Genomic DNA, 19396 nt, shown 5'->3' with positions numbered 1-19396 from the left:
AGCTTCCTTTTTCTCAAATTTTAGTCTTGTGTCAAAAAAAGTAAGTTTTATTAAACACAAATTGGAAACAATTTTAGCTATAGATGAACTAAAATTATCAATATAAAAATACTTAATAACGGGGTAAATCCAGGTCTTTGGAGATTTTCTTTAAAAAATTAACAATGTAAATTACAAAATTAAATATGAAAATGAATATTTACTTAAAATGAGATTGTATAGCACAATAAATTACAAATGTTAAAACTGTTACAAATACCACAAACCTCACAAAATCAATAAATGTGAGATATGTAGATTATTTAATAGTTTTCTATATCTTTAAAATATATTTTTTACTATTTCGATTAAATATTAGATATGATATTTTCCTATAGTATGATTGATAAAAATGTTTTTATTATAAATAAATTAGAAAAAATATTTCATCCTCACAACACCTTATTAATAATTTAATGCAAATTGGTAAGGTTTATGCAAATTTGGAAAAATTCTATAAAGTTCCTTTCATACACAGGCTATATTTGGCAAATTTTTCATCCTCTATTTTCTAATTTCCTACATTTCAAATCTCATTTCTCTTCCACAACTTGCATTTTTTACATCCTGAGAAGTAACATCACCATTTTTGTATTTTCCTGAATGGTAAGGATTAATTTGTCCAAAATTCATCCTCTTTAGGCTTGACTATAAGGAACTAGACTCTTACAAAGATCCAAGGAAACCACCTAGTCCTTGTTAATTATGACATATAAACATTGGTATCTCCAACCAACATTTTATCAACAATTATGCCAGGAGATAATTCTACCACTTCTTTGCCAGGATATTTACAAAACACCAAACGTTGATCGCAAAACAGGAGTGGTACCACAGCCAGCCCCATACTAAGTTGGCAGGGTGGGGGACAACTGAGTTTCTACAAGGCTCTATTGCTCTTGCATCCTTACCCAGGCTCTGAAGAACAAGAAAGGCTAATGCTTCCCAATCATGTCACTTAAAATGCATAAGTCCCAATGTTTGAGATCACTCTCCCACAGCCCCAAATTGGTATGATCAAGAGTAGGTTAACCGCTACTGATTGTACATCATAAATTTTCTCCAGGTCATCAGGTGTATTTGCTGTGTGGCCATCCAGTCATGTTAGAATCATGTCTATTATTTCAACATTGTCTTTGGTAAATCGGAAAGAAGAAAGAATCTTCAAAATTAGTAGTAAATAACAGTTTTGCATACACAGTAAACTTTTTTTATAAAGAACTCATCATTTTTGTATTAAAACCATATAATATGAAATAATTGTCAAGTAATTTTTCTATGTAAATATTGAATTCTGAATGAATTTCTTCAATCAGAGAATTTATTTATTCATTCAAATATTAGTTCCTGAGCATCATGGTAGGTACTGTAATATCAACAAATTTCCTGCTTTCTTGAACTTTGATGTTATTTGAAGGATACAGAAAATAAATAAATGTTTAATATGGATTGCTATGAAGTTAAATGAAGCAGGATAAAGAAATAGAATAGGGTAGAATAATTACTGGAGTTTATATGAACTAACAATAGTGTTGAAAGTAACTCATATTTAAAGTGATTAGTTTAACTGTAAATATAAAATTAACAGTTCTGGCCAAAGTTGCTAGTTTTTCCACTGGCAAAATTAGAGTGTTTCATGAGGTAAACCTTTGGTTCCCAAAGTGTGTGTTTGTGTTTGTGTGTGTGTGTATGTGTGTGTGTGTTACTTGCCTTTTCTTTTTATTGTGATATAATTGACATGTAACATTATATTACTTTCAGTTGTACAACATAATGATTCGATATTTGTATATATTGAAAAATGATCACCACGATGAAATCTAGTTAATATCCATCACCAAACATATTTTCAAAAATTAGTTTTTTGCCTAAATTTATTTTAATTGCATATTTTGACCACCAACTTTAGAAGATAAAAATGTATTTTGGGAAATGCTCTTTTCATATTAAACATAGGAAGCATAATTCAATAATACATTTGTTTGCTATAAATGTAGATTTTCAATAATAATTCAAATATAATTTTTAAATATCTGTAAAAAAGCAGGGAAGATATCAGAATACTTTTGAAAGGCATTTTTCAAGTTTGTAATAGAAGAGCTTTATTTGGTCTTTTTCTATTTTCTTTCAAAGCAGTTTAATGTATTCAAATAGTTTCTGCATATTCTATGTCTTTCCCACATCATTAGTCTAGAGCTACTGCTGAGAAGTAGCATTACAATATCAGCTTCCACTGAGAGGCTATTTACACCACTGGAAAGTATGGAAATTTGGAAATAGTGACAGGTATTTATAAAAACTCTCTTGAATTATCATGTTTACCTGGTTGGTGATGTTGGACCAAAATAATGCCCTCAATGTTAAAAACAGTGTTTAATGATTCATTAGACCCATAATATCAATTGAAATATAGTCGACCATTGTCAATATAAGAAAATATTGAGATAAAAGTAGAGAGGTAAATATTGGGAGAATATGAGGGGAGTAGGTACGGGAGAATACATTTCCATCACATTTAATTTGCAATTTCAGAAATGAGGTTGATTAAGGAAACAATAGGCTAATAACCTGGGATTTTCTATAAAAAACATTGCTTTAGATTATTAATTTTAAGTCCCTCTATGTATATTTTAGAAGAAAGGAAACGATGATAATTATAGCTGAATAAAAGTAATTCTTAGAAGCAACTGTCTCTTGCAAAGAAAAAAAATCCCCTTAAGAGAAATGAATTTGGACAATGTAAAGAATATTAATCTATTTAAAGGCTCTTGGGAGGTAACTGGAAGAAGACTGCACCTTAATAATTTCTATTGTGTTTGAATAAACAATATAAAATAATGATCAGGAAATGTAAAGCTAAAACCACTGACATAATTATTATAATATGCAGATCACAAACTCATTGAAGGTCCTACTTCACTTAGAATTATAATAGTTGATATATTGTCCATATTTATGGAGAATTTATAAAAAGCCACAAGAGAGTGTACATGGCTTAAATTTTACAAATATAATGATATACAAGTGAAGTCGTTGCTACATATGTTATAATCCTTTGCAATTTGGATTTTTTTTAAACTACAGTATGCAATGACTTGTATGTATAATACTTAGCAGAACCTTGTAACAAACAATGCCTACTTGTCCAAATGTAACATTTTCAGTGTTACATGAATTGAAACATAAGCCATCAAAGTTACTGACATCATGATATTTGTCAAATGAGTAAACTGAGTTAGCATTGTCTAGATGCTGTGTCCAGAAATTACGCAGCTCTGTTTAGATATCAAGCTCAAAAGGGTCAGATCAGCATCATGCTAAATTCCAGAGATTCATTGATTCTCCAGATTTAACAAAAGGGCAAATGACCTTGAGAGGCTAGGCAGTTCGGAATCCATCAGGGTGAAGTTCGGGATGTCTAGGGCTTCTTAGGTTCTGACATCAAGTGCACTTGAGTACTCACCTCCAGGACCAGATTGTTAAATTGGTTTTGAAAATTAGAAAATCAATCAGATAAATCTAGACTGGTGGTTGTCTATATATTCTTCTGTGTTTGGTTTTGTTGAGGGAGATACTGGTTTTTGACCTCAACAAACTTTCTTATATTTCCTCATATGCTTGTCAGAAAAAATTTGTCAGACTCTGCAACTATCTTTCTCTCAGGTTGTATTGCACATATCCTAATTCCCTGGGAGATCTGTATTCATTTCTCTTGTTGTTATCAATCTTATGTCTAACAAATACAGTATTTCTAGAAGATGCTACACTAGGCATTCTATGTCTTTCACTCAGCATAAATCAATGTATTGCACTATTCAGGATACTGTCCATTTGCACACTTTGGCGGGAGCATTATTATTTGCAATTGTAAGTATACTAGATTCCTTAATGAAATGACTTTTCTGAAGTCAACAGAAACATATTTAAACAAGAGTAAGAAAAGCTGCTTAAATGCCTGAAAATATAAGAAAGTTTATTTTTGAAAAAAATTGTTTTAAAGTGAATTGTATAAGTGTTTATATTTTTAGAAAGCCAAAAAATTGATTTGATTGACTAGTTCTACATTTCACAATGAATACCTTAGGGACTTGTATTTCTTTATTACTTATGAGAATTTATTTTTACACTTTGACAGCTCTCACTCCCTTGTTTTACAGAGTTAAATTTCCTCTCATTTTTATCAGCAAACTTGCCCTCTCACCAGCATTAAATTTTACTCTTTCCAATATGATCTCTATCAATCTAATCAAAGAATGCTACAAAGACCTGTGAGAATATCCTTATGCTTTGTGTCTGAAGGCACGGGTCAGTTGAATTATTTTTATCCTTCTGTACTAGAAGTAGGATAAATTATCTGGAAAACTGAGTTAAAATACAGTTTATGGTGAATCATGCTTTCACATGAAATTGTATGATCTCCCTTGCTTATGGTGGCAGTTAATGCACATAAAATGGACTGTGACCTGGTCTTGGACTCAATATATTTGCACTTTAAAAAAATATCCAAAGGCATATAATTAATATCCACTGCTTTTATGCCCCACTATTGGAAAGCTCTTGGCACATAACAGAAATGACTTTGAAAAATGGTTTCAGTACTTGGACAGATGATACAGAAGATTTCAAGGACTAACTTTCAAGGACTACCTTCTAAATAGTTACCAATCTCCCCACCCCCCAGGTCAGGACTTCATAATAAAATCACAAATGTAAATGTCACACTTTTTTTCCCCCCAAATGAATTCCAGGAACTTTGGCAAAATTATTGAGATGATTCTTACTCAATCTTTTTGCATCTCTATGGATATGAATTCTTTCATTCATTTTTTTGCAGATAGTTAAGGTTGTTTTAGTCTGTATGTTTAAATAAAGTCCTTTTCACAGCTTTTAGGAATGTTTTAGGAATATTTATTTAATGGGGACTTCAGAGCTCAGTTTCCTGGGGTCCTGCCTTTTCTATATATTCTTCATTTCTTTATTGAAGAATTGAGTAGATCTTATTATAAAAGCATTATAAAAAAAGAATATTTCTGTCACAATACAACCTTCTTAACAGCAATGCATTATTCAACCTTATTCAATAAAATGCAACATAATATGGGATTTCTGTGAAACCAGTATCCATACTAGAATAATTTTTACGAAAAAAATACAAGAGAAATTCTTCCTAAACTCAAGCCTGCTTTAAAAAAAATAATAATAATAAAGCAAAACAAAACAGAACAAACAAAATCTTGAAACCTAGTGTCAAAGCCTGGGTTTAAGAACCTAAAAGACACCTTTTTTTTCATTGATAATGGTTAACAGCAATTTATCTTCACCCAGCATTCAATAGACTGGAAGGTTGGCTTCCATACGGTGGCGTTCAAATCTCAGCAACAGTCACAGAAAGTAAAAGGGACCATAAAGGGGCATGAATGCCATTTATAAAGAGCTTGTGACTGCTGTCAACTCTACTGAACGATGCAGAGATTCTCTCAGAAATAAGTGGTTTTCTAGCAACACTGATATATTTTTATTCACCTTTTTGACAAAAATAGTAAATTGGTTACTGTGGTGAAGAGCACAGTACAGTGCTACCACATTGCTGTTGTTCTTTACAAATAATTGCATGATGATATAAAGCACTTCCAAGGGGAAGGAAGTCCGCTTAGGCTGCAGTGAAGTTACAAAGCTGGTCCATTCTGGCTTCTAAATTTCCAGGTGGTAAAAAATGACGTATTACCGAGGGAAAATGCATAATAATTTTAATATATTAATTTGTGAGGCTTTTCACATATAAAAGTGAAATTGTTTTCACTTTTTCCTACCTGACGAAGGGATTGTGACTTAGATACATTTAAAAAAGAAGCAGACTAAACACATTCAGGTGCTCATATGCGTGCGTGTGTACACACACACACACACACACACACACACACACACAATTGAAATATTTGTTTTTTGCAACTTTCCAAACATAACAATACATGGTATCTAAAAAACAATTCAAATTTAAGACACGAATCAAATAATTTTATTTAATGTAACTAACTTCAAAAACATATTTGAATTAAGGTCCGGTTTGGGAAAGAGAGGTAAATATTTTAAACACACATACACACTCGTGCACACATGCCCCCACACAGGACAGCCTTTCAAAATGAAAATAAAAACAGACCAAGTAAATAAGCCCACAGGTTGGAAGGAGTCTATAACATAAACTCCATACGAGCAGGGACTTTGGTTTGTTCTTTACTGTATGCTCAAGATTTTAAACAGGCACATGGTTAATATATATTTGGTGAATGAAGGAATAGGATAGAAAGCAGGAACTATCACATACTTCTACACAATGAGCTACTACTTGTAATGGGCTAAGTACTGTGTATGGTCCATATTACTGTCGTTTTGAAAAGTACTAGAAAATAGTAGTTTTTCAGATAGAAATAAGGAATGCATAGGATATGTAATACTTTAGAAAATTAAACTCTGAAATTTCTATTATGTGCAATTCTGAAAGCCTTGAAAAGGTTTTATTTAACTATACCAACTGAATACTCTTAACCATTTGCAACATAAGAATAATCAACAATACTCTAATTTTTTAATGAAATAACAACAATTTTATCAAATTTACTTTGTTTTCAAACAAACAGGCAATCAAATGTTTCATTTGGTTTATCAAGTTCATTAATATCCTCAATATTCACATGATTTATAATATTGATGAATATTAATAGAGTATTTTTAAATTTGAAACTATGTCATTAGATGCAATATGAGGGTCAGATTTGCTAAATTGAGGTGGAGGAAAAATTTATTTTACAATATGATGTCTCATGAAGTAATAGCAAAATATCATGAAATTCTATGTAGATTGTATTAACATTACAGAGACTAGTCAAATATATGTGATCATAAAACATTTCCTTGAATATTTTTAAATTTAATTTAATTTTATTGTTCTTTTCAGGTGTTTGAATATTTGTTTTTTTTTTAAATTCATATTTTATGAATTTACTAAAGCAAGTATTCAAATCTGTATAATCAAATTTTCCCAATTTGAAATGTCCTATATGGATTGAATTAATAGCCCAAACTATGTTTCACTCTGTCACTCTGACTCCAGGCTTAGCTTTGGGACATGCTTTGGAAATGGAATATTCACAGGCTTAGCACCAGAGAAGGCACAAGAGAGCACTGGCTTGTGCTTGCTTGCTTTCTTGTGTGTCTGCCATTTCTTTGAATACATACTCAGGCTAGCATGCTGGAGGGAAAGGTATGGAAATATCAAAGTCAAGTTGCCTCAATTGTCCACCCAATGCCAGCATAGGTCCACTAACAGCCAAATATGTGAAAATCCTGGCCAAGATGAGGATTTAGCCAACCATCCGAGATAAATATTATATATACATACACACACACACACACACACACACATATAATATATATATAAATAAATAGATAGATAAATAGATAGATAGTTCTTGTTATGTCTCTCTATAGTGTCAACGGGTAATGGATATCGAAGTAACCACACAAAAGAAGTTATGGTGTTAATTGTATTTGCATGCTTCTTCATTCTTTCAGGAAGTTGCTAACCTTACATTACTAAATCATCAGTACAACATTAAAGAGCTTGGCAGTAATTAATTCAAGCTTGATTCATTTCTATTAAAATATCTGAAAAGACCGCACTAGTGAAGTGAATTGGTAGTGTCCTTTCTGTGTCCTCATGGTGAACCAAAATTTGACCTCATCAAGTATTCTACTGATATCCCAGATAAATTCTCTGAAGTATTTTCCCTGTGGATTTATCTTTAGTTTGTTCTCTAAGACCTTTTAGGAATTCATTAGCAAAGAAGAGAAAAATCTGCCTATTTTCACTTGTGGTGTGTGAGTTTATCCTGGTAATTCCTGACCCCTTAAACTCTGAATTCACGAAAAACTAAAAAGACTTAAATAAAAGCCCTCCCTTCCTTTCCAAGGTTATACAATATAAAAAGCTGTCTTGAAGCAGTATAAGTAGGTCACTATAATGTCCTCCTAAAATATCTATATACATATTTCTGAGTTTCATAATTAATACTATTTTCTAAACTAGAAATTTTGAAAATAGGTGCGCATTTTTTTTCAAAGAGTCAGGTTCAATGAAATGGCCTAGTAGTGTAATATAACTAAATTCTGAACAATTTGCATTGATTTATTAAAAATATAAACTTATGAATTTGCTAGTATGTATGTGTGTGTGTGTGTTCTATATAACGGGGTATTGTAGATTGAAAAATGCCTCCCAAATGTGTCCACATCATAATCCATTTGACCTGTGAATGTTATCTATATGGCATGAAAAAGACTCTGTAAATGTGATTAAGTTAAGGATCTTACAGACCGGAGGTTATCCATTACCACAGTGCATCTGATGTAATCATGAGACTCCATATAGAAGGGATGCAGAAGGGTCAGAATCAGAGGCAATGGATATGTAACAGAAATACAGATTGGACCGATGCACTTTGAAGAGGGAGGAAAGGCCCCCAGTCCTGGAAATACAGACAGCCACTAGATGATGAAAAGGTAAGGAAACGACTTCTTTCATCAGAACCTCCAGAAGAAACCATCTTTGTGAATTGTTGAGATTTTACCCCGGTGAAATCAGTTTGGTTCTTCCAACCTCCCGACTGGTGAGGGAATATGTTTGTGATTTTTGTAATCCATTAAATTTGCAATGATTTAATTTGTTACAGTACCAATAACAAACTAATACATGGGGCTAGTGAGCTTATAAGTCAGTCGATCACCTGCTGTTTTATGGCAGTGTTTAATTTTACGTGTTTGTTATTTTCTCAGACCTTGATTGCCTCTGCTTCTAATATTCCAGCATCGAGTGCACAAATGTCTGGACTTGATACCCATTTCCGTTTAGTCTTTATACTTACAAGCTGATAAATACAATTCAGCATCTCCTCATAAGGCTGGAGCACACAGACATAACAATTCAGTCTGCTCCAAATATGGATCTCAAAGCTGCAAATGCTATTACTTAGAATTCTCCAAGAAGTAGAGTCAGAGACCATCATTAGTCTCCCTGTGAATAACCTTAATGTTTAGGTATGCAACTGATTATAGTAGTTGAAAGATTATTTCCTTATTATTCAGATTTTGTTCCAATTATTTTATGTATGTACATATTTCCCATCTGTCCACATTTGACATGGATTTGCTATGAATTCTACAAATTTTCCTACACAGTGTATGAAGCAACATTTTCTATTGCCTTTAATGTATGTAATCATTATTCAAATCACTTCTCTTGATCTTACTATGCTGTTATTTAGCAAAGAATCCTGTGTTCTTCTACAATATAAAATATTTTATGCATTTTGAACATTTGTCTTCTTACCCCCACTTTGTTTTACTAAACCATAGTTAACAGCTTTCAGACTGAACTCATTAGGTTATGTCTTCCCATTCTTTTGTAGTGCCCTTTGTTCTTCAAAAAACTTTCAAACTTGACTATTTCCTTTTTTTTTTTCCAGCAGAGCAAAGTTTGTACAAAACTGTGTATTAGGCAAAATGTGGCTTTATGTTTTTATAGCTTTCTAGTCAGTAAGACATTATAGTTTTCTTCCTAATACTTACATCTACTTTCTTTTATACCTATCTTCGACTTCATTCCAAAATTTCCCAATGTTTATATGAATTTTCAGCAAGATTTGAGTTAGTCTCTAATAATCTATGCTGGTGGCAGAAAACCCATTACAATTTAAAGAGAAAAAATCAGTCATAAATTTTTTCGAAGTTGAAATAATAAAACTTTATAACTAATCACATGTGATAAAGAGATTAGTTTGCATAATTTTTCCTATCTCAAAATCTTATACTTTTTCAAAAGTTCTTGTAACTGAACTTGTTCCCTATTTGGTAGCCTAAAATAATTTGGGTCCATGAAAATTCTCTCAAATTGGCTGCATGTATACAAGTGAAAAAAAGATTTTCACTGCACGTAATGATTAATATAAAGTCACTGCATGGAAATGCCTTTAGGAGAAAACAAAACATTGTCCTTTATCTTGTGTGTAATACTAAGCATGCATACAGAACTAAATGGCCTATTTATACACTTATGTGATTTTCCTTGATTTTTTTTTTGTACTTTGGTAATTTTCTAATTCATTGAATGCAGAAAAAATTATCAGGGTTCTTTCAAAATGCTCATTAATGAATCACAAATAAAAAATTCCATCTGAAGTTTAAAACCCATAACTAGTATTGACACTTTGCTTTTTTGAAATGTTTTATAATTTCTGACAAAACACTACAGCGTCTTTGGTAACCAAGAGTACCAATATCTCTACATTGCAAATTTGCTGGTGGAATAGGGAAACCCTTCCTGCCATATTCTAGTTTTTCCTGACAAAAGATACTGTGACTCAGTACCTGTCTTTCTAGAATGTTCCATTTCTTGATGTTAGTTAATTAGTCTTTGGTGCCAGTCAAATCATATAAATGGTAACATCAGTGGAGCAGCAGTTCTTCCAGAGATTACAGTTGCAGACCTGGTAAGAATAAGATGTGTTTATGTTCTTAATCAAAGAAAATTTTCTGTGGTTGAAAATCAGTAGTCAAGTATAATGACAAAACAAGGGTTTAGGGATTGTGTATAACACATGCTGAGTTGCATTTGAATATTTACTCAAAAGATATATTTGTGGCATAAATATTTGTGTGTGTGTATATATATATATATATATATATATATATATATATATATGTGTGTATATGTATCTGTGTGTGAATATACATATATTTGTGTGAGTGTATACAAGTATGTATACTTATATGCATTTATATGTATATATAACCTGTCTTGATCCCCACAAAATAGTAGTCTAAAATCTAAACATTTATGTTTTATATAAATTGTATTCAGGGTTGACATTTCATCAAACTTGGAATATTCTTTTCTATGTACTGACACTCAATAGAAACTTGTTATCAATTCCTCTAGGCCTCTGTTTTGCTTACACCAGTGCCATCTGTTAAGAGTTTGTTTATAGTTTCATGGTTTGGTGCAAAGGTCCTTAAAACAAGGATGGCTTTTTATGAAGGCAAAAAGGAAAGAGGAAATTAGAGATATAGCAAGGTTATAGTTTTGGTTGATGCTGTTGCTCTTATTAAAGAAATATTAAATTGGCTCAAAAAGAGTGGGGAGAAGGGATTTATCACTAAAAATAAAATCCAGCGACCACTTACTTACTCAATCCCCCTTCTGTTCTCTTTAGACCAAAATTACTGAAAGATGTGATCTTGTTGATCATAGAGTTCTTCCTGTTGAATATAGGATTAGGTAAAGCTGGAATTGAGTAAAGTTAGGGTCAACAATGGGTGATTTAAGGTCAACAATGGGTGATTTAAAGAAGTGTGTTATTGATCTTTTGCGTTGTTTCGTAGCCTCTATTTTATTTATTTCCTCTCTGATCTTTATTATTTCCTTCCTTGTACTCTCTTTGGGCTTTGTTTGCTATTCTTTTCCCAGTTCCCATACGTGTAAAATTATACTGTTTTATTTGAGATTTTTCTTGTTTTTTTTAGGCAAGCCTCTATTCTTATGAATTTATCTCTTATCAGGGGTTCACTTCATAAATTATATAAGTGCCTAATCCCTATACTGTACACCTGAAACTAAATAAAATAATATGAATGTCAACTACAATTTAAAAAATATATAGTCATGGGATGTAAAATACAGCATAGGAAATATATCAATGGTATTGTAATAACTATATACGGTATCAGATGGGTAGTAGACCTGTTGGGATTATCACTTTGAGAGGTGTGTAAATGTTTAATCACTATATTGTTTTGTACACCTGAAACTAATAATAATAATAATAAAAAGAAGTGTGTTATTGGGTGGAGATCATTAAGAAGGAAGCCTGGAAATACATTTTCCTAGTTTCAGAATAATGTTTCTGAATTTAGAAATACATATTCTTCTTTCACTGTAAATGATTCTGAAATGAATATACATTCAAAGATACATCACAATGTGTCTTTGGCCTGTGGATACAATAATGATATAATATAAATTATAATACTATAAATTTTATGACCCTATGGCCTTACTCTTTGTAAGTAAGCCACTATCTACTTTTTCAGATGCTAGTATAATCATCTAGCCTTGGACAATAAATTGTATACATTTTCACCTATGAAACACTCTTGCTGAAAATTATTTTTCATTACACCAATTTGTACTTTTTTAGTGTGCTTAGAATTTAACAGTCATATATTTAGAACATTCTTAATAGATTATGGCTCATAAGAATATGTTAAAATTATAGATCACAGATAATAATGCATTGAATGAATTATGTTTATTTAGATTGGAATAAATTACCAGTTTTATAAATCTTATGTCATGAAATATCCTTAAGGATATCCTTAAGCATACCCTGTTGAAACTATTTAACATGCAAAATATATGACCTAGAAATTCTGGTTTTTAAAGTGCTTCAGTTTCTAATGCCACATAATAAATGCTGGCCTAATAATTAACACTTACATATTTCTTTTGCACAAAGATTAAAAAGAACAGAAATTTGCGTTCACTCTACTTAACATATGTTGAACTGCTAGCTATTTGGATATTTCACATCTTAAAAACATGGCACAAAGAAGCAATGCAATGATGTAGTTTGGAGCATCGTTTCTGATAGCAGGCTACTTGGGTTGAAGTCCTGACACTGCCACTTAAGACCAGGATGACCTTGCAATTGTAGATAATATAAACCTAAGCCAAAGTTTATTATAAGAAAGAGATTATATGTAAAGTTCTTAGAAATAGTGACCAAGGAAAAAAACTCTGTTAGTTTATTATTATGTATTAGTTTCTTTGTAACATTTTTCACCAATTTCATATTACATATTTTCTTTCATTTTTTTTCTAAATTTGCATCTTATAGTATTACTCCATGATCTTACTTAGGTTGCTGAGACATACTGTTAATGGTTGCTTATTAACTATTCCCAAACTCGGAAAACACCAATTGAGGTTGTAATGGTTAGCCATTGGCTGGCTAGGACCTGCCTGATTAGAGCATTTAAAATACCATCACTCATGAACCATTGATCATAAGTGTAAACAGCAGCACTTTAGTGTAGCTCTGTTAACAAACCAAGGCTGAATTATCTCTTATGTTACTGTGTTTACCCGAAAATGAGACTGGGTCTTATATGAAGGTTTGCTCCAAAATATGCATTAGGGCTTATGTTCAGGAGATGTCATCTTGAAAAATCATGCTAGGGCTTATTTTCCAGTTAGGTCTTATTTTGGGGGAAATACGGTAGCAGACCATGAAGGGAAGCTTACTGATCCACTCTAATGAGGGTACCTTTATTATTTAAAACAAAACAAAGAAAGAAAAAAGAACAGGTGAGGTATAGTAGCATCCACAGAACTAAATAACATTTTAATTCTTCATAAATCTAATTATTGTCAATGTAGTTGTGCTTTCTAAATTGACTTGCTGGACATCAGTAGATGATACATCACTATAACACTATGACATTGATTATGAAAGCCCATTTGATTTTTTACTTTTTATTGTTTTTTAATAGCCTTTATAGACTTTCTATAGCCGTGTCTTTCTTATTGCTAGTATACATATATTAATTCTTCATGGGTCAAGACTTACACAGTTGGAAGAGACACTGCTTTCCAATTAAAGTGTGGCTTTGGAATGGAGAGCAGAATACTATTACAGATTTTTTATGTAATTGTAATGAAGGATATATGGTAAAAACAACATGTAGACTTTTAATTAGCCCATTTAACTTTTACTAAAATTCTACTGGTACAATTACTCTGACTTTCATATTATTATTCATGCTTATAGACTTTGAAAACTGTATTCCTCTTTTTCTACTAAAATATTTTAAAATCAGGTGTTCTATTTGTGTGTCCTAAGATTTAACAACAAAAATATGTTTTTGTAGATAATCTTATGTTAGTTCTCTTCCCAAATGAGAAAAGAAAGACATAATACTACGTTTTTTTAAATTAGTTTCAGGAGCACAAAACAAAGTAATACTTAGACGTTTATCATTTATATCCCTCACACTGTGTGAACCCCCTCCCCCCATCCACCATCCACTATCCCTCTGACGTCGCACACAGCCATTACATTTCTACAGTCTCTATTCCTAATGCTATACTCCACTTTTTGTAAGTATATACATATACATATACATATACATATACATATACATATACATATGTATATACATATACAAACTTGTAGTTGACATACATTATTGTTTAGCTTCAACTTCAGGTGTGCAATGAAGTGATCAGGCATCTACATCATCCCTGAGGTGGTTTCCCTAATGATACAAGTGTCCACCGGATACCCTACAAAATCTTTACAACATTATTGATTACATTCCCCATATTAATTTTCAACACCCATGGCCATCTTGTGGTTACTGACTGTTTCCTAATCCCCTCAACTTCCCCCTTATCCCCACCTCCCCTCCCATCTAGCAACCCTCAGTTTTTCCTCTATGTCTCTGCAACTGTTTCTGATTAGTTCATTCATTTATTCTTTTCTTTAGATTCCACATATAAGTGAGATCATATGATATTTGTCTTTCTCTGTCTGTCTGACTTATTTCACTTAACATAATGTTCTCTAGGTCCATCCGTGTTGTTGCAAATGGTAAGATTTTTTCCTTCTTTATGGCTGCGTAATACTCCATTGTATAAATGTACCACAGTTTCTTAATCCAGTCATCTACTGATGGACATTTCGGTTGTTTCCATGTCTTGGCTATTGTGTATAGTGCTGCAATAAACATAGGGATGCATAAAGTTTTTTGAATTAGAGTTTTGGATTTCTCTGGCTAGATACCTAGGAGTGGAATTTCTGGATCATAAGGGAGTTCCATTTTCAGATTTTTGAGATACCTCCATACTGTTTTCCATAGTGGCTGCACCAATCTGCAATCCCACCAACAGTGCACAAGGGTTCCCTTTTCTCCACATCCGCGCCAGCACTTGTAGTTTGTTGATTTATTGATGATAGCCATTTTGACTGGGGTGAGGTTGTATCTCATTGTGGTTTTTATTTGCATTTTTCTGATGGTTAGTGAGGTTGAGCATTTTTTCTTATGTCTGTTTGCCATCTGTATGTCGTTTTTAGAAAAACGTCTCTTCATGTCTTTTGCCCATTTTTTAATTTGGTTGTTTATTTTTTTGGAGTTGAGTTGAGTGAGTTTTTTTATAAATTTGTGATATAAACCCCTTATCATATATATCATTGGCGAATATCTTTTCCCATTCAGTAGGATCCCTTTTTGTTTTATTAATGGTTCCCTTTGCTGTAAAAAAATGTTTTAATTTGATGTAATCCCACATGTTTATTTTTTCTCTTACTTCCCTTGCGCGAGGGGATATATCAGTAAAAATCTTACTCCGGGTAATATATGTGAAGTTTCTTCCTATATTTTCTTCTAGGAATTTTATGGCTTCAGATCTTACAATTAAGTCTTTAAGTCATTTTGAATTTATTTTTGCATATGGTGTAAGGAGGTGGTCCAGCTTCATTTTTTTGCATGTGTCTGTCCAGGTTTCCCAGCACCATTTATTGAATGGACTGTCTTTACCCCACCGTACATTCTTGCATCCATTGTCGTAGATTAAATGGCCATATAGGCATGGATTTTTTTCTGGACTCTCTATTCTGTTCCATTGATCTACGTGTCTGTTTTTATGCCAGTACCATGCTGTTTTGATTACTGTAGCTTTGTAGTATAATTTGATGTCAGGTATCGTTATACCTCCCACTTTGTTCTTATTTCTCAAGATTGCTGAGGCTATCCAGGGTCTTTTATGGTCTCATATAAGTTTTAGGATTATATGTTCCATTTTGTGAAAAACATCGTTGGTAGTTTGATTGGAATTGCGTTGAATATGTATATTGCCTTAGGCAGTATGGACATTTTAACCATATTAATTCTTCCTATCCATGAACATGGTATGTGTTTCCATCTATTTGAATCTTCTTTCATGTCTTTCTTCAGTGTCTTATAATTTTCTGAGCACAGATCTTTGACTTCTTTGGTTAAATTTATTCCCAGGTATTTTATAGTCTTTGAAGCAATTGCAAATGGGATTGTTTTTTTTTTTAATTTCTCCTTCTGATGTTTTATTATTGGTATATACAAATGCAACTGATTTCTGAATATTAATTTTGTATCCTGGTACTTTACTAAATTCATCTATTGGCTCTAATAGTTTCTTGGTGGAGTCTTTAGGGTTCTCTATATATACTATAGATTTTGGGATCAGGGTGATAGTGGCTTTGTAAAAAGTGTTTGGGAGACTTCCCTCCTGCTGGATTTTTTGGAAGAGATTGAGGCGAATAGGTGATAATTCTTTTTTGAACATTTTGTAAACTTCACCTGTAAAGCCAACTGGTCCAGGGCTTTTGTTTGTTGGGAGACTGTTGATTACTGATTCAATTTCCCTGGTGGTAACCAGTCTATTCAGGTTTTCTGTTTCTTCTTGAGTTAGGCTTGGAAGGTTGTACACATCTAGAAAATTGTCCATTTCTTCCAGATTGTCAAATTTGTTGGCATATAGTTGCTCACAGTAATTTCTTAATTTTTTTGTATTTCTTTGGTGTCATCACTTCTCTTTCATTTCTGGTTTTATTAATTTGGGTCCTCTCTCTCTTTTTTTTTAATGAGTCTGGCTAAAGGTTTGTTGATTTTTGTTTATTTTCTCTTAGAACCAACTCTTGGATTCATTGATCTTTTGTATTGTTTTTCTGGTTTCTATTTCATTTATTTCTGCTCTGATCTTTATTATCTCCTTCCTTGTACTCCCTTTGGGCTTATTTTGCTGTTCTTTTTCCAGATCCATTAAGTGTGAAGATAAACTGCTGATTGGTGATTTTTCTTGTTTTTTAGGTAGGCCTGCAGTGCTATGAATTTCCGTCTTAGGACTGTTTTCGCTGCATCCCATAGATTTTGGGTCATTGTGTTTTCATTTTCGTTTGTCTCGCAATATCTTTTGATTTCTTCCTTGATCTCCCGGTTGACCCATTTATTATTTAGTAACATGTTATTCAGCCTCCATGAATTGGTGTGTCTTCCAGTTTTTTTCCTGTAGTTCATTTCTAATTTCATAGCACTGTGGTCAGAGAAGACAATTGGCATGATTTCAATTTTCTTAAATTTATCAAGACTTGTTTTGTGGCCTAACATATGGTCTATCTTGGAAAATGTTCTATGGGAGATTGAGAAAAATGTGTATTCTACAGCTTTGGGGTGAAATGCTCTGAAAATAGTGGTCCAATGTGTCATTTAAGGCCATTGTTTCCATATTGATTTTCTATCTGGAAAACCTGTCCTTGTTGTCAGAGTTGTGTTGAAGTCCACTACTTTGATAGTGTTACTATTGATCTCTGTCTTTATGTCAGTCAATATCTGTTTTATATATTTAGGTGCTCCTATGTTGGGTGCATAGATGTTTACTAGGGTTATGTCCTCTTCTCAGATCGATCCCTTTATTATTATATAGTGCCCATCTTTGTCTTTTAATGTGTTCTTTATTTTAAAGTCTATTTTGACAGATGTAAGTATTGCAACTCCAGATTTTTTCTCATTTCCATTTGCATGAAATATCTTATTCCAACCCTTCACTTTCAGCCTGTGTGTGTCTTTTGATCTGAGGTGAGTCTCTTGTATACAGCATATACAAGAGTCTTGCTTTCTTATCCACTCAGCCACCCTATGTCTCTTTATTGGAGCATTTAATCCGTTTACATTTAAAGTGATTATTGATAGGTACATAGCTATTGCCATTTTTTAATTTGTAGTTAGATTGTTTTCATCTTTCTTCTATTTACAGAAGTCCTTTTAGTATTTCTTGCAATGCTGGCTTGGTGGTAATAAATTCCTTTAGCTTATGCTTTTCTGGGAAGCTCTTTATCTCTCCATCAACTTTAAATGATAGCCTTGCTGGATAAAGCAATCTAGGTTGTAGGCCTTTGTTCTTCATCACTTTCAATATCTCTGCCACTCCCTCCTGGCCTTCAATGTTTCTGTAGAAAAGTCTTTGATAGTCTTATGGGAGTTCCCTTGTATGTAACCCTCTGTCTTTCTCTTGCTGCTTTTAGGATTCTCTCTTTGTCTTTAACCTTTGCCATTTTAACTATAATGTGTCTTGGTGTGGACCTTTTTGGGTTTATCCTGGTTGGAACTCTCTGCACTTCCTGGGCTTGTATGTTGATTTCCGTCATCAGACTAGGGAAGTTTTCGGACATTATTACTTCAAATATGTTCTCAATCCCTTGCTTCCTCTCTTCACCTTCTGGTATTCCTATGATGCTCATGTTGTTGTGCTTGATGTTATCCCAGAGGTCTCTTAAACCATCTTCATTGTTTTCTATTTCTTTTATTTCTGTTGTTCTGTTTGGGTGATCTCTACTAACTTGTCTTCTAAGTCGCTGATTCGATCCTCTGCTTTATCTAACCTGCTGTTAATTCCTTCAAGTGAGTTCTTTCTTTCAGTAATTATGTTCTTTAGTTCTAACTGGTTGTTCATTATGATTTCTATACCCTTCTTTATGTCATCTCTAAGCTACTTAAACATTCTTATCATCAGTGTTCTGAACTCTGTCTCTGATAGGTTGGTTACCTCTGTTTCATTTGGTTCCATTTCTGGAGGTTTTTTCTGTTCTTTTATTTGGGACATGTTTCTTTGTTTCCCCATTCTGGCTGACTCTCTGTGTTTGCTGCAATGTATTATGTAGATCCCCTAGAGTTCTTAGTTTTTGCTGGGTTATCTTATGTAGTATGTGTCCTTTCTATTTGACTTGCACTACTTTCTTCTTCTCCTCTACGTGTGCTCCAAAGGTGACTCTTGTGTTGTGTATATTGTCCTGTTAAAGAAGATCTTTAATTGCTTTTTGCTTGTGAGTAGGTGGGGTTAACTCTTAGGCTGACTAGTTGTGAGACTTGGTTCTGCCCACCATAGGGTGTTCTGCTGTGTAAAGGTTGACCACTTAAATGTGGTTTGGCCTCTATGGGCTCTTGTGCCAGTAGAGAATGCCTTCTGAGTGTGTCACTTGTAGGTCCAACCCGGTAGTACTCTGGTTTGGTCTGGTGTTGGCCTCTGGGTGTGTTGAATCTTGTGCCTCTTAAGCTGGGTCCTGGTAGGGCAATTTCAGAACAAAGCAAATCACCAAGCACAGCAACAAAGAAAAAATCAAATACATTCACATGTAAAAACAACCGACAACCCACACTCAACACAAGCAAAGATATCAAAGATATAAAGACAAAAGAAAACCAAAAAAAGCAG

Source organism: Rhinolophus ferrumequinum, chromosome 2 (genome assembly GCF_004115265.2).
Source record: "Rhinolophus ferrumequinum isolate MPI-CBG mRhiFer1 chromosome 2, mRhiFer1_v1.p, whole genome shotgun sequence".
NCBI classification, from domain to species: domain Eukaryota; kingdom Metazoa; phylum Chordata; class Mammalia; order Chiroptera; family Rhinolophidae; genus Rhinolophus; species Rhinolophus ferrumequinum.
The sequence above is the reverse complement of the archived record's forward strand: the minus strand, read 5'-3'. Positions refer to the sequence as shown.